This window comes from Piliocolobus tephrosceles, chromosome 4 (genome assembly GCF_002776525.5).
Source record: "Piliocolobus tephrosceles isolate RC106 chromosome 4, ASM277652v3, whole genome shotgun sequence".
Lineage (NCBI taxonomy): Eukaryota > Metazoa > Chordata > Mammalia > Primates > Cercopithecidae > Piliocolobus > Piliocolobus tephrosceles.
In genome coordinates, this window is record NC_045437.1 from 150,621,100 (window position 1) to 150,629,291 (window position 8,192).

The following is an 8,192-nucleotide window of genomic DNA, read 5'->3' on the forward strand; positions in this document are numbered from 1 at the left end:
AAATCAGTTCCCAGCTTCCTGCTGAGTTAGTGGGACACCTGCTTGGACAGAATTTCCATTTTATTTCCTATCTGGAACAGCCCAATTAATTTTTCAGGCCGTGAGTTGCCACACATCACAGATGACGGCTCCTCAAACCCTCAGAGCAGCATCATCCTCCTTGGTGGCCACACAAAGTCAGGATTTGCCTCTGCCCTTCCTTGCTTTCCCAGATTAGAGCAACATCTCAGGGGCACCCCTGCCTTGTCCTGGATCTGTTGCTGAGCCTCCTTTTAACACAAACTGTGGCTTCTACTACCTTCTCTCCTTTAAGCCTGAGTCCCAATGTACGAAGAGGATTAGCTGATTTTCTTACCTTTGAGTCCAGGTGGAGGCATGAAGCACAGAAGTGTGGGGAACAGAACAAGGGAAGCTCCAGACAGTATGTTTCTAAACTGCTCTCAGACAAATGGAGTCATTTTCCCTCCATTCTCACCACTACCTCCAGTTCCTTTGCCTCTGGTCATTTTGTCCCTCCTACTCTAATTTCCACAAGTTAGATCAGACAAGGTTCGTTTTCTCTGTTTCTGCCTCTTGCCTTCAGGCTACTAGAGAAAACTAAAAACTATGTTCGCTAGCTCCAATGTCTGATTTTCAGTTGTGATCAGACCTTCAATGCTACTTAGTAATCCTTTCCTAAAGATATGGAATGCTTCACAAATTTGCTGTCATCCTTGCTCAGGGACCACGCTAATCTTCTCTGTATCTTTATAATTTTAGTATATGTGCTGGCAAAGGGAGTTTTTTTTTTTAATTTTTATTTTTGGAGATGGGGTCTCTCTGTGTCACCAGACTGGAATGCAGTGGTGAGATCTCAGCTCACTGCAACCTTTGCTTCCCAGGCTCAAACGATTCTCCTGCCTCAGCTTCCTGAGTAGCTGGGACTACGGGTGCACGCCACCACACCCAGCTAATTTTTGTATTTTTACTAGAGACAGGGTTTCACCATGTTAGCCAGGATGGTCTCGATCTCCTGACCTCGTGATCTGCCTGCCTCGGCCTCCCAAAGTGTTGGGATTACAGATACAAGCCACTGTGCCTGGCCTTTTTTTTTTTTTTTTTTTTTTAAGAGACAGGATGTTGCTTTGTTGCTCAAACTGGAATGCAGCGGCACAATCATAGCTCACTGCAGCCTTGAACTCTTGGGCTCAACCAATCCTCTCACCTCAGCCTTCTGAGTAGCTAAGACTACAGTTGTGTGCTACCACACATGTCTATTTAAAATTTTTTTACTGGCCATGCACGGTGGCTCACGCCTGTAATCTCAGCACTTTGGGAGGCTGAGGCAGGCGGATCACGAGGTCAGGAGATCGAGACCATCCTGGCTAAGATGGTGAAACACCGTCTCTACTAAAAAATACAAAAAAATCAGCCGGGCTTGTTGTCAGGCGCCTGTAGTCCCAGCTACTCGGGAGGCTGAGGCAGGAGAATGGCATGAACCCGGGAGGCGGAGCTTGCAGTGAGCTGAGATCACGCCACTGCATTCCAGCCTGGGCGACAGAGCAAGAACTCCATCTCAAAACAAGAAACAAAACAAATAAAATTTTTTTTGTAGAGACAGGGCTGGTCTCAGGCCCATGGCCTCAAATGATCCTCCTGCCTTAGACTTCCTAAGTGCTGGGATTACAGGCATGAGCCACCACATCTGGCTGGTAATCCTTATAATAGATTTTCCCGTCTCCAATGTATTTTGTCTTTCTGTTATGATCATTTGAGGTTGTGTCCAGTTTTAGCTGTTGTAAATAAAGTTGCTATGGGCTGGACAGGGTGACTCACACCTGTAATCCCTGCACTTTGAGAGGCTGAAGCGGGAGGATTGCTTGAAGCCAGGTGTTTGAGACCAGCGTGTGCACCAAAGCAAGACCTCTATCTATATTTTTATGTTTTTATCTATTTTTTATTTTTTATTTTATTTTATTTTTTTGAGACAGTCTCACTCTGTCACCCAGCCTGGAGTGTAGTGGTGTGATCTTGGCTCACTGCAAGCTCTGCCTCCCGGGTTCATGCCATTTTCTTGCCTCAGCCTCCCGAGTAGCTGGGACTACAGATGCCCACCACCATGCCCGGCTAATTTTTCTTGTATTTTTAGTAGAGATAGGGTTTCACCATGTTAGCCAGGATGGTCTCATTCTCCTGACCTCGTGATCCACCCGCCTTGGCCTCCCAAAGTGCTGGGATTACAGGCATGATCCACTGTGCCCAGCTCCTATCTATATTTTTTAAAAGTTGCTATGGACATTCTCATGTATGTCTTTTTATAGACATATGTTTTTATTTTTCTTGTAAAAAATCTAAGGGTAGATTTGCCAGTCATAGGACAGGTGTATATTTAGTTTTATAAGGAAATGAGGCTGGATGCAGTGACTCATGCCTGTAATCCCAGCCCTTTGGGAGGCCGAGGTGGGAGGATCACTTGAGGCCAGGAGTCGGAGACTCAGAGACTCCATCAAAGTGAGACAACAGAGTAAGACCCCCATCTTTACAAAAAAAAAAAAAGTTTTTTTTCTTAAATTATCTGCACATGGTTGTGTGCACCTGTAGTCCTAGCTACTCGGGAGGTTAAAGTGGGAGAATTGCTTAAGCCCAGGAATTCAAGACAGCAGTAAGTTATGATTGAATCACTACACTCCAGCCCAGGCAACAAAGCAAAACCCTGTCCCCCCCCCCCCCCCCCCCCAAAAAAAAGGGATAATAGGCTGGGCATGGTGGCTCATGCCTGTAATCCCAGCACCTGAGGTCAGGAGTTGAAGACCACCCTGGCTAACATGGTGAAACCCCCTCTCTACTAAAACTACAAAAGAAAAAAGAAATAGCTGGGCATGGTGGCAGGTACCTGTAATCCCAGCTACTTGGGAGGCTGAGTCAGGAGAATCACTTGAACCTGGGAGGCGGAGATCGCACTATTGCACTCCAGTCTGGGCAGCAAGAGCGAGACTCCATCTAAAAAAAAAATTAAAAAAAAAAAAACAAAGTCTGGAAGCAGTGGCTCATGGCCTGTAATTCCAGCACTTTGGGGGGCCGAGGCAGGGGGATCACGAGGTCAGGATTTTGAGACCAGCCTGGCCAACATAATGAAACCCTGGCTCTACTAAAAATACAACAAAAAAATTAGCCGGGTGTGGTGGCAGATGCCTGTAGTCCCAGTTACTTGGGAGGCTGAGGCAGGAGAATCGTTGGAACCCGGCAGGCAGAGGTTGCAGTGAGCTGAGACTGCGCCACTGCACTCCAGCCTGGGCGACAGAGCGAGATTCTCCGTCTCAAACAAACAAACAAAAGTGACAATGATTTTCCAAAATGGTGTACTGGTTGAGGCTCTTATTAAAGAGGAAGATCCCTGGGCTCTGTGCTGAATTTACTGAATCAGAATATTATCAGAATAGAGGACATAAAGAAGCTCCCATGTAATTTTTCTTTTCTTTTTTTTTGACACATGATCTTGCTCTGTTGCCCAGGCTGGAGTGCAATGGTGTGATCACAGTTCACTGCAGCCTCAATTTCCTGGGCTCAAGTGATCCTTCCATCTCAGCTTCCCAGGTAGCTGGGACCACAGGCACATGCCACCATACCCGGCTAAGTTTTTTTAATTATTATTTTTTTATTTTTTGTAGAGACAGGGTCTCCCTTTGTTGCCCAGGCTGGTCTTGAACTCCTGTATTCAAGCAATCCTCCTGCCTCAGCCTCTCAGTGTTAGGATTACAGGAATGTAAACTGATCACCACTGCGTCCAGCCCCATGTGATTGTAATGTAGGTGGTTTTTTGACTGGCATTTAGAAACCACTGGAGAATATCTTAGTATCTTTACTTTCTTGTTTTTCATTCCCTCTTCAATAACTGTAATTCTGGCCACCATGTATTGTGGTTGTAAATAATGGAATAATTGACCAACAGTGAATTAAGTAGTAAGGACATTTTTTTATCTCATATAACAAGAAACCCAGAGATAGGTGGGTCCAGGTTTGGTTAATTCAGCCATCAGTAATGTCATCAAATAGCCAGGCTTTTCTCATTTCCTCTTCACTGTCTTCAAAGTATTTGCTCCATTCTTGGGCTTATTCTTCATAGTCCTGAGATGGCTGTCACAGCTCTGAATAGCATGAGCTCACATGGCAACTCCCAAGGCAGAAAAGCAAGGGATGTCTCCTGCCTATAATCCCAGCACTTTGGGAGGCTGAGGTGGGCAGATTGTGATACCCTACCTTGTTTTAACCTGATTGACTCTCTCTTAGCTGAGAGAGCCAGACAGACTCCATTTTGGTTTCTTCACTTGCAGCCCCTTATCCCCCCCCACTTAAGGACATAACTGGTGCAAGCTGACTCCAAGCACATCCAGGAATGCACTTACTAATAAGATAGTGAGGCAAGTTGTACCAGCAGCTCCTGGGAACGCACTTGGTTGATGGTACCCAAAACCCCTGCATTTATCTCTTTGTGATAGTTTAAGCCCCTGCACCTGGAACTGTTTATATTTCTGTAACTGATTTCTGTAACTATTTATCTTTTAACTTTTTGCCCGTTCTGCTTCTGTAAAATTGCTTCAACTAGACTCCCCCTTCCCTATTTAGACTAAGGTGTAAAAAGAAATCTAGCTCCTTCTTCGGGGCCGAGAGAATTTTAAGCTCTAGTGTCTTTGGGTCGCCAGCAATAAAGAACTCCTGAATTAGTCTCAGAGTATGGCGTTTCTCTATAACTTGCTTGGTTACAACAAGATCACTTGAGGTCAGGAGTTCGAGACCAGCCTGGCCAACATGGTGAAACCCCGTCTCTTACTAAAAATACAAAAATTAGCTGAGTGTCGTGGTGCACGCCTGTAATCCCAGCTACTTGGGAGCCTGAGGCATGATAATCGCTTGAACTTGGGAGGTAGAGGTTGCAGTGAGTCAAGATCATGCCACTGTACTCCAGCCTGGGCAACAGAGGGAGACTCCATCTCAAAAAAAGAAAAAAAAAAAAAAAAAGGAAGCTTTCTCCCTGAACATATTTATTGTTTTAGGGAGGAAAATCCTTTTTAGAATCTTCCAGAAAACTTCCTCCCAAGTTTCATTATCCAGAACTGGGTCACATGTCCACCCCTAGGTTTAAAGGAGGTTGGGGGAGGGGTGTTGGCAAAGTATCTAGCAGTTTTGAGGCCTTACAATGTGAGGCAGTCCCTGCCAGTAAGTATTGGGAACAGGCCCCCAAACCGGCCATAAACAAAATCTCTGCAGAACTGTGACATGCTTGCGATGGCCATGACGCCCCACACTGGAAGGTTGTCGGTTTATTGGAATGAGGGCAAGGAACACCTGGCCCACCCAGGACGGCATTAGCGATCTGTGCTTTAAGGACATGTTCCTGCTGCAGTTAACTAGCCAGAGCCCATCCCTTTATTTCGGCCCATCCCTTTGTTTCCCGGCAAGGAATACTTTTAGTTACTCTACGATCTATAGAAACAATACTTATCACTGGATTGCTGACAATATGTGGGTAAATCTCTGGTGGAGGCTCTCAGCTCTGAAGGCTGTGAAACTCCGATTTCCCACTCCACACGCTATATTTCTTTTCTCTTTTTTTTGAGTCTGGCTCTGTGCCCAGGCTGGAGTGCAATGGCGGATCTTGACTCACTGCAAGCTCCGCCTCCTGGGTTCACACCATTCTCAGCTCCCTGAGTAGCTGGGACTACAGGCGTCCGCCACCACACCCGGCTAATTTTTGCATTTTTAGTAGAGATGGGGTTTCACGGGGTTAGCTAGGATGGTCTCGATATCCTGACCTCTTGATCCACCCACCTTGGCCTCCCAAAGTTTTGGGATTACAGGCGTGAGCCACCGCGCCTGGCTCCACACACTGTATTTCTATGTGTGTGTGTCTTTAATTCCTTTAGCAGCGGTGGGTTAGGGTCTCCACGACCGAGCTGGTCTCAGAAAGTAAGGAAGAAGAGTGGGAAAATGGCTTTTGGATCTGTAATCAAGAGTGTCTTAAATAAGACCTCATCAAAACTGTTCTAAGAAAGTCACCTTAATTGCTAGACCCAATGACTTCTCTCCAGTTTTCCTCATACTGTACTTCTCCGTGGAGTTTTGTATTGCTGGCTCCCTCTTTCTTGAAACTCTTCTATTGGTTTCTGCTATACTTTCTCTCTACCCCACTCATCATTTCCTCCCCTTGGGCTTCCCTTCACTACCCTTCTTTTCTTTATATGTTGGTATCACCCTGGGTTTTGAACCAGACTCTGTCTGGGCACCTCTGAGCATAAACCAGGCAATCCATTCTAACCGTGTTTCTTTCTTTCTTTCTTTTTTTTTTTCCTTTTTGAGATGGAGTCTCACTCTGTCACCCAGGCTGAAATGCAGTGGCGCGATCTTGGCTCACTGCAACCTCCGCCTCCCTGTAAGGAGGAGACCACCCCTCATATTGTCTTATGATCAATTTCTGCCTCAAAGAAAAAGTCGGAGTTAAGGAAAAGACAAAAGTGAAATCAGTAGTCAGACAGCCCGGCACTGTATTCCAGGCCTGGCAGTTAAAAGATTGACCCCTGACCTAACCGATTATGTTATCTATAGATTCCAGACAGTGTATGGAAAAGCACTATAAAAATCCCTGTCCTGTTCTGTTCCGTTCTGATTACTGGTGCATGCAGCCCCCAGTCACGCACCACTGCTTGCTCAATCCATCACGACCCTGTCACATGGACCCCCTTAGAGTTGTAAGCCCTTAAAAGGGACAGGAATTACTCAGGGAGCTCGGTTTTTGGACACATGAGTCCGCCAATGCTCCCAGCTGAATAAAGCTCTTTCCTTCCACAACTCGGTGTCTGAGGGGTTCTTGTCTGCGGCTCGTCCTGCTACACCTGGTTCAAGCGATTCTCCTACCTCTGCCTCTCAATTAGCTGGGACTACAGGCACATGTTACCACACCTGGTTAATTTTTTAAATTTTTTTTTAGCAGAGATGGGGTTTCACCATGTTAGCCAGGATGGTCTTGATCTTCTGACCTTGTGATCTACCTGCTTCGACCTCCCAAAGTGTTGGGATTACAGGTGTGAGACACCGTGCCCGGCCCTAACCGTGTTTCTGAGACCTAATGAGAACTGTTTGTGATCCACCCCTTGAACCCTTGCGTTTGGGCCTTAGGCTGGTTTTCCTTGCCATGTTCCTGATTCTCCCTCTGCCATGTCTCCATCTCTTGTCTCCATTACAGAGCTTTGCTCTTGATAAGGACCTTACCAGCTTTTTCTTAAGGATAGACCTTAAAAAGTTATTTGTAACCTCCCATAGGGTATGTCTTAGAACCAAAGGGCCCTTTGTTTTCCTGCACATCCTGGGATTTTGGAATAGAAGCTCAATTGCCCCACAAAATAAAGGGATGATGAATTTGGAGTCCCAGGGTTTAAGAGATCAAGAAAAGAGGAACTAGAAGAGACTAGAGTCAGTTGACAGCTGGGTGAAGGAAGAGCTGAGAAGTATTAGTGACTGTGTGAGAATTTGGAGAGATATGTCCAAAGCTGAATTTTCTTTCTTTCTTTTTTTTTTTCTTGAGATGGAGTTTTGCTCTTGTTGCCCAGGCTGGAGTGTAATGGCATAATCTCGGCTCACCACAACCTCCGCCTCCTGGGTTCAAGCAATTCTCCTGCCTCAGCCTCCCGAGTAGCTGGGATTATAGGTGCTCACCATCACACCCAGCTAATTTTTGTGTTTTTAGTAGAGACAGGGTTTCCTCATGTTGGTCAGGCTGGTCTCGAACTCTTGACCTCAAGTGATCCGCCCACCTCAGCCTCCCAAAGTGCTGAGATTACAGGCATGAACCACCGCGCCCACCTCAAAGCTGAATTTTCAACGGAAACAGTGTATGTTATGATCCCCCCATGACTGTACAAATTTTCACTGAAAACTTCCAAAGCCACCCAGTGTGTGGTGTGACTTAATTTCAGATGCACATCAGTGAAGGGGCCACAGGATTTATGCTGCTGACAGTGTGAACAATCCCACATCTGAGTCACACCTAGATTATTGAAGCCTTTTACTGGTCTATCTGCCTCTGGCCTTCCACCCCTTCCAGCATTCCCTCCACATGGCTGCAGAGTGATCTTTCTAAGATGTAAACCCAGGCTATTTCCCTATTTAAATTGTTTAATGGCTCCTTAATTGGTGTTTCTCAAACTTGGAGTTCATGGAGT

At 45.9% G+C, this 8,192-nt stretch overlaps 1 pseudogene; it reads right to left on the bottom strand.

The window, feature by feature from the left end:
* Positions 1–677: 677 nt before the first annotated feature.
* Positions 678–774, bottom strand: LOC111530970 (annotated as a pseudogene).
* Between the last annotated feature and the right edge of the window lie 7,418 nt (positions 775–8,192).